Source organism: Sturnus vulgaris, chromosome 8 (assembly GCF_052056855.1).
Source record: "Sturnus vulgaris isolate bStuVul1 chromosome 8, bStuVul1.hap1, whole genome shotgun sequence".
Taxonomy (NCBI): domain Eukaryota; kingdom Metazoa; phylum Chordata; class Aves; order Passeriformes; family Sturnidae; genus Sturnus; species Sturnus vulgaris.
This window is the reverse complement of record NC_142250.1, coordinates 5,840,877-5,848,105: the sequence shown is the minus strand read 5'-3', so window position 1 is coordinate 5,848,105 and position 7,229 is coordinate 5,840,877. Positions and strand designations below refer to the sequence as shown.

Below are 7,229 nucleotides of genomic sequence, written 5' to 3'. Positions count from 1 at the left end.
TCACAAGCTTGAAACACCCGTGAGGCTGCCAACCTTTGTTAAGTAAACGTTTGTCATTTTTATTGTCCAGCTGTCCTGTATCCTGCTTCCCTTCCTCCCCCTTTTTTGTTAAGAGAGAGGCTTTCCCTGTGGAGCCCACTGTATTTATATCCTGGCGCTGGGCGGGTCCACACTCAGGTCTTAGTTTTTTTATTTGTTGCTGTTTCCTTCTCTTTGATTTTTCTTCTCGTCTTGCTGGCTTTCAGGGCAGTCTCTGGCAAAGTGTCCTGGCTTCTTGCACTAGAAGCAGATGACATGATGGAGCTGCTCTGGTATCGGTTGCCTCTTTACTCCTGATGTTACAGCTGCTGCAGTCTTTGGGTCTTTGGGTTTGCCAGTCCCAGCACTCCCAGGTGCACAGAAGAGTTCTGCTTTCTTAGCACAAGCTTCAATCATCTGTGGTAGTGTGGGTGGAGGATCAATAGGCAGACTTAGGATTACCCTATGGCAGGCTTCGTTGGCATTTCTCTGAGCCATCTCTTTAATTAGTTCTGCCTGTGCCATAGGATTATTAACTTGTCTTTCCACCTGTGCACAAAGCCTGTCCAAAAACTGCAGAAAGGGTTCAGAGGCAAACTGTTTAATATTAATATAACTGCCTATAGTTTCAACCATTGGTAATTGGTTAAAAACCTTTTCTGCGACCACACAGATTTTATCCAGAATGAATTTGGGTATCACCTGAGCTTGGTCCTTGGGGTTAGCCCACTCCCCTTTACCGCACAGATGTTCATAGGTGATGCTATTCCCATCAGCATCTGTTGCACCTTGGGTGCTTTTCTTAAGTTCCCCCCGGAGTCCCTTCAGAGATAGCTTCCAAGTGTTTTCCCACAGGTCAAACTCTGAGGGGGTTAGGAGACACTGGAAGAGATCTTGGAGGTTGGCCGGACTAATTCATGGGATGTTAGGGTAGCTTTCAACATTCCCTTAAAGATCCCACTATCTTGGCCAAACTCCCTTTGGGTCTTACAAATTTCCTTTTTGTTTTGGTAGGAGAAAGGCTGTTAGGTTCTAATTCCATTTCTCCTACCAGAATATATGACAGGGGCAGCTGAGGGTATGGCTTTTTCTACCTGGCTTTGATCTCCAGGATACCTCCCCCTGGGGTCCACCCCTCTGCCTCCACCATCGTGCAGACCCTGAAGGGGCCTACCCACCTCCCCGTGGGAATAAGGAGGCAGCTCTGTCCCCACCCTGTGGGAAAAGGGAGGCACCCCACCCCTCACCCCCTGAGGGATCTGGGAAGTGGGGCACTGCATTCCCCACCCCCACCCCCATGGCAACTGGGAGGAAGCCCACCTCCCCCTGCACTGGGATTGGGAAAGGGTCCACCCCACCCCTCACTGGGACTGGGCGGCACACCACCCCCTGCTGCATGGGAGATGGGAGGCAGGCCCCCTACTCCCTCGCCATGGGGACCAAGAGGCAGGGCATCGCCTCCCCCCGCCCCCATGGGGGAACCGGGAGGGGTCTCGTGCCCCCATCTGCATGGCAATCAGGAGGGAGACCACGCCCCTCCCACGTGGGAATCAGGAGGCGCTCCCCCCGCTACCCCCCGTGGGAACCGGGAGGCCAAGTGCCACATCCCCCACTCCTGCTTCTGTGGCATTCCGGAGGTGGGGCATGGGAAACTGAAACATGAGAGGGAGTGGAGCCACCCGGGAGGGAGGGGCAACTGTGGGAACCAGGATTGCAACACATGGAGGTGGGATTGCAGGATGACGTCATGCAGGGTGGGAACATGGGGGAGGGAGAGGGAGTGTCCAAAGGGAGGAAGGTGTTATGGGAGCAGAAAGGGTTGGGGGCGTGGACGTGTGGGTAAAAGGGATTGTGGGAAGAAGAAATGTAGGATGGAGGATTGGCCACGTGGCCGCCGCCATTTTGGACTCCCGCCATGCAGGTAGCGGGGGTTTATGTTTATGCTGAAGCCGGGGTGTAGGAACAGGGGCAGAGGGGTGGAGGGAAGGCACTCTGTTCATCTGTGCATAACTGCCAGAGTCAGGGTGCTGGGCGAGAGGTAGGGCTCCAGGGAAGCTGCAACTCTGCTGGGTTCCCTGCGTTTCTCGGGGTGCCCTGCACGTTTCGTCTAGCTCAGGGGCTGAGGGTTTGGGAGGAAGGTTAGGGAAAACTGGGGTTGTTTGCTGTGGCTGTCTCTTTATTTCCCTTTTTGTAAATTCTTTTAGAATCAAAATGAACAAAGGAAAAATTTTTGATATTGTTTTGTCTCCCTGTTCCACTTTGAAAGTTAAGAAGTTTCCAATTTCATTCCATGAAGAGATAGAATCTATATTTTGCAGAGTATCTTGAGAAAAATGAAGAGATAACCAGCACACAAATAGCTTTAACTGTTCCTTAGAGATGGTAACATTCCCACTTTTTAAGATATCCCGAACTAGGGAGTATATGCTTCTTTGCTGTGTGGAAAGTTTACAGCCCATTTTGATGTTAAAAGCAATCTACGCAAATGGTTTACTTTTCTTTGCAATACCAGCGGGGGTAAGGATGGGTCCGCCGCCTTCCCCTCCCCACATGACACTGGGGTAGGAGGAGAAGCTGTGCCAACACACCACACACTTTTTAAACTGGCACCGGCAGAACCACCCACCACCGCTCGCAGTGCTAGTGCTGCTGCCAACAGCTCCCGGCACCTGCTGCTCCACGCACCACCTGCGCCGATCCATGCCGGCCCCTCTGCAGGCACCACTGCATTCGCGGCACCTGCCTTGCACCCAGTCACCCACATGCTGCTGCCCCGGGCCACCCTTTGCTGGCTCAGTGCTGCTGAGGGAGCTGCTTCCCAAGACCGCACCGCATTAACTCGCACCACTCATTTGCCCCCCATGCTGCTCTGGCCACGTGACATAGCGCTTTTGTTCCTCCCGCGGCGCTTCAACCACTCGGGCAGTGCCTTTTTCCTCCGCGGTGGGAACTTGCTCCCACCGCAACTTGGGGCTATGCTTATCCCTTCCTGGGATCCTTGGTGCTGCAGTTATTGCAAAGAAAGTCCCCATCTAGACCGACCCGCCTCTGGGCTGAAGGCAGACTGCCGGTCTAGTCCCTGTCAGTAAGCGCTGCAGAAAAAGCAGCTCCTTGCTGCCAGGGTAGCTGTACGATCCAAAGGCTTATAATTCATGAGTGGAATCCAGCCTTTACTGTGGGGCCTCTAACCATATGGGAAACCCCATGTTGGATGCCAACTGAGGTAAATCCATTTTTCCTCTCCAGTTGCCCGGCTAGCTCTGGACCAGAGAGGCTGGCACTTTTAAACTCAGGGAAAAGGGGAGGGGAGGAACAGACCCGCAACCAATGGGACACTGCCGATGGGGAGGGGCTAAGGGAGGGCTGAACCAACTTCACAAGCTCCTGGGGATACAGAGCAAACCATTTTCTCAGTGCAATGTATAACAGTGCAATATAAAACCATGAACAGTGCAACTTAAGAAACAAAAAATGCAATACAACACATTCCCATTACCTTGTGCCATGTTCCCTTTCCCTTAATACCTACACAGATATCTTCTCTTTACACATGCCATGTGAGGGTAATTTTCTTCCATTTGTTATACCCTGTTCTAGCATAAGTGAGATTGTTTGGGGTTTTAGCAATATTTTTGATGTGGACTGAGTGGTGGCTTTTACTATATACAGTAGCATTGGATGATATGTCAGAAAAGACTGTTTATTTGTCCTGACAAATATGCATGAGCTGTGATAGACCAATAAAAACTGGATAGTCAATTTCTGTTTTCTTACAAATGAACAGAGAACTTGTTCTAGCATGGTTCTAGGAAGTGCTGGCCATGGTCATGATTGTAGCTGTAGAGAAATCTATAGTGGTGCCATCTTCAGCAGCTCACACGTAAGGATTTTTCTCTTTGTCTGTTGGGGGGGTTTGATGATCAACCGATATTATATGCTGCTTGACTTCATCAAATGAGGTTTTTTGCTCAGTGCACAACTTGCTATTTTTGATTACTTTTTGATTAGCTGTGTGTCTGTCACCCAGTATGACATGTTCCCTACTCTTTACACAGCTACTTACTATATTCTCTGTGCCATTCTCAGAGATGAGTTTAAATGTATGGCCACAGCTCTGTCAGCCTCCCTTTTGCAGTGTGTGGGCTCTGGCTGTGCAAGACAGTAATGCTGCATGTGTGTGGCAGAGCTGCACAGCTCTGAGAAAACAGCTCAAAAGGAACAGAACCTCTTAAGAGCACTTGCAGCAGTTTCTGCGCCCATCACATGATGCAAAACAGCTACAGCAGATTAAAACTATGAGCTGGACATTGGACAGTTACAAATTCACCCTCGTGGGGGGGAGGAGGGCTCAGAGGACTGCCTTCATCCGCAGCAGTCCTCATGGCACAAGCCTTACCGTACATTGGCATGAGGACAGGCTGAAGCACTGCACAGTCTCAGGGATGCTACCGCCAAAAGCAAGAGATGAGTCTCCACCTGGCAGAAGCTTCATAGCAATTATCAGGCAGAATTGCTCCTGTCCATAACAAAACTAAGACAGCTAACCCCACTTGTTGAGGAATGGCTTTCTGATCAGGGTCATGGGTCTTTAGAGGCATTGTTTGAACAATCCTCTTGCTGATCAGAATAAGACAGGCTGTACACCATTTCGCAAGTGTCGCAATGTGTGCTGATGTGACAAGGACGCTGTAATCTTGTCATCCTGCTATATGTAACTTCAGAAAACTTTCTCATGAGAATGAAGAAGAACCCTGGCAAGAAGATACATTAATGTAGAGATCTGTGTACAACCAGTCAAAATATGACAGTATTAGTTGCTTGCTAAGTATATAAAAAGCCATTGTAACAGAGAATAAAGGGAGCTTGCTTTATCAATCAATTGATTGTCTGCTTGTCTCCCCTCACTGTTGCGCCATTTTGGCGCCCAGAACAGGGGCCCCCACTCCTTGTTTGGTTAAGCAACGGGAGCTCGGAAAAGCACTGGTAAGCAGCGACTGGGGAGCAAAAGATCGGGTGACGCAGGCGTAAGACTCCTATCCGTGCTTGAACTACCTTTTAGGAGGAACTCGCCGTCCAAACAAGGGCTAAAATTGAAAAGGCTGCATATCTTTATACATGTGCCTATCTTTATACATGTAAGAAATAATTGCTGGCTATGGATAAAATGGATAATGAAGTAGCCCTTGATTTATTTATATGCTTTTTAGAAAAGCGAGGAGTAAAGGATATCGACCTTGAAAAAGAACTGGCAGAACTGATTGCCTTTGGAAAGGAATCAGGATTTTTTAAGGCCAGTGGACGTTTGTTTGTAGTAGATGAGTGGAATAAATTTGGTCAGGTATTGTGGGATATGGTTATAGACGACTCTAAACCAGCTAAAAAGTTTATGAAACCTTGGCGGGCAGTAACAAAGTGTTTGCAGAGGCATTTAACTGAGAAGCAAGTTGCTGCAGTGGCATCCTCTCACTTAAATGCAGGAACAGCTGCTGCATAGTCGGATGCAGGCAGACTAAAGTTAGGAGTTCAAGATGTGCCTATTCTCCCAATGGGAGGTCTGGTGCGAGTTAGCCGACAACCGGAGTCAGAGACCAATCTGACATGCACAGCCCTCTGCCCCACTGTTGAATAGTGATGAGGATAATGATTCGTTGTCCTCAGAGGAGGAGGCTGAGATAGACGACGAGGCAGACAGAGATCATGGAAATGTTAATGACTGTTTGATTAGTACTAGAAGTGAGAGAAACAAAAAAGGAATTGAGAAAAGAAAATAGGGGTTCTCAGATTCCCCGAGTAAACTGGAAAGCAATTCAAAGAACAGCAATTGAGAATCAGGATTATAAATTTGTAGTGGATATAGGAGAGGATATTTTAGCCTTCCCAGTTATATGTACACCGGGTGAGGGAGGACTTGCTGGAGAATACCATGCTATTGATTGGAAATTGCTAACTCAGTTGAGATAGACTGTGAATGAGGCAGGAGTGTACGGGGAACCAACTAAACAAATGCTAGGCTACATATGGGGTACTGCACTGCTTATTCCCGAGGATATTAAGACTGTCATGAAAATGATTCTGACTCAGTCACAGGTTATGTTGTGGCAAGCCCATTGGAATAATTTATGTGACCGAGCGGCAAACATACCACGGCCACAGCAGGATCCCTTATATGGGGTTAGGTGGAACAATTGATGGGCTTTGGTCAATTTGCATCACCTGATATGCAAGTAATTATGGGGCCAGAGAGAGTAAGAGAGTCAATGAGATTGGCAATGGAGGCATTAAAGAGAGTGGCACCATCAGCACCTTCTTACATGTCAGTGAACACAGGGAAAGGATGAGCCCTTTTCCTCTTTTGTTGATCGGGTATCTGCTGCAATAAATAGTGCAGATGTTCAGGAATGGATGAAAGGGGCATTACTGAGACAGTGTGCATTAGAAAACTGTAATCCATCCACAAGAAGCATACTTATAACACTGCCGGCTGATGCTTGAGTTGAGGAAATGTTAGAAAGAATGAGTGCCCGTAGGTCATCAAGCTTTGTTAGTGGAGGCAGTGAAGGAGTTAGGGAAAGATTTAGTGCAGATGCAGCAACAAGCTTTCACAGCAGCCCTTGTTCCTCTTCGCATGGACACACCTCAAAGGGAAAGAGTGCCACGGTCCAAGGACAAGTGTCATTGCTGTGGACGCAGAGGACACCTGTGGCATCAATGCAAAGTACAAAAGGTGTGGTGCCCACAGTGCCAAATGAATAACCACAGCTTGGAAGCTTGTCGCCGAAAGTCAAAAAACGGTGGACTGAGAGCGAGAAGTCGCGGCTTGCAGACCCCAACAGCGGCTCATGTAACAACAGCACCACCTTGCGTCTGCCAGTGCAATCAGCAGCCAGGCTTCAACCTGCCATCTCAGGGAGCCTCAGACTGGATCTGGCAACCACAGTAGACGTCACTCTGATCGACAACAGACCACAGAAAGTTCCCACCGGAGTAAAAGGACTATTGATTATTGGAGGCCAAACCCATGGAGCATTTATATTGGGTTGGTCCTCCAGAAGCATGAAGGGACTTTTTGTATTACCTGGACTTATTAATGTGGATTATAATGGAGAAATCTACATTATGGTTCAAACACATTTGCCACCTTGTATATCCCTAAAGGCAGCAGAATCGCACAGCTTGTACCTATGCAGCAGTTAACAGCGGCTATGACTCCA

General features: G+C 48.4%; 1 pseudogene; it reads left to right on the top strand.

Annotated features, from left to right (window-relative positions):
* Nucleotides 1-5,649: 5,649 nt before the first annotated feature.
* LOC148222960 (endogenous retrovirus group K member 9 Gag polyprotein-like) lies at nucleotides 5,650-6,958 on the top strand (annotated as a pseudogene).
* The last annotated feature ends 271 nt before the right edge of the window (nucleotides 6,959-7,229 follow it).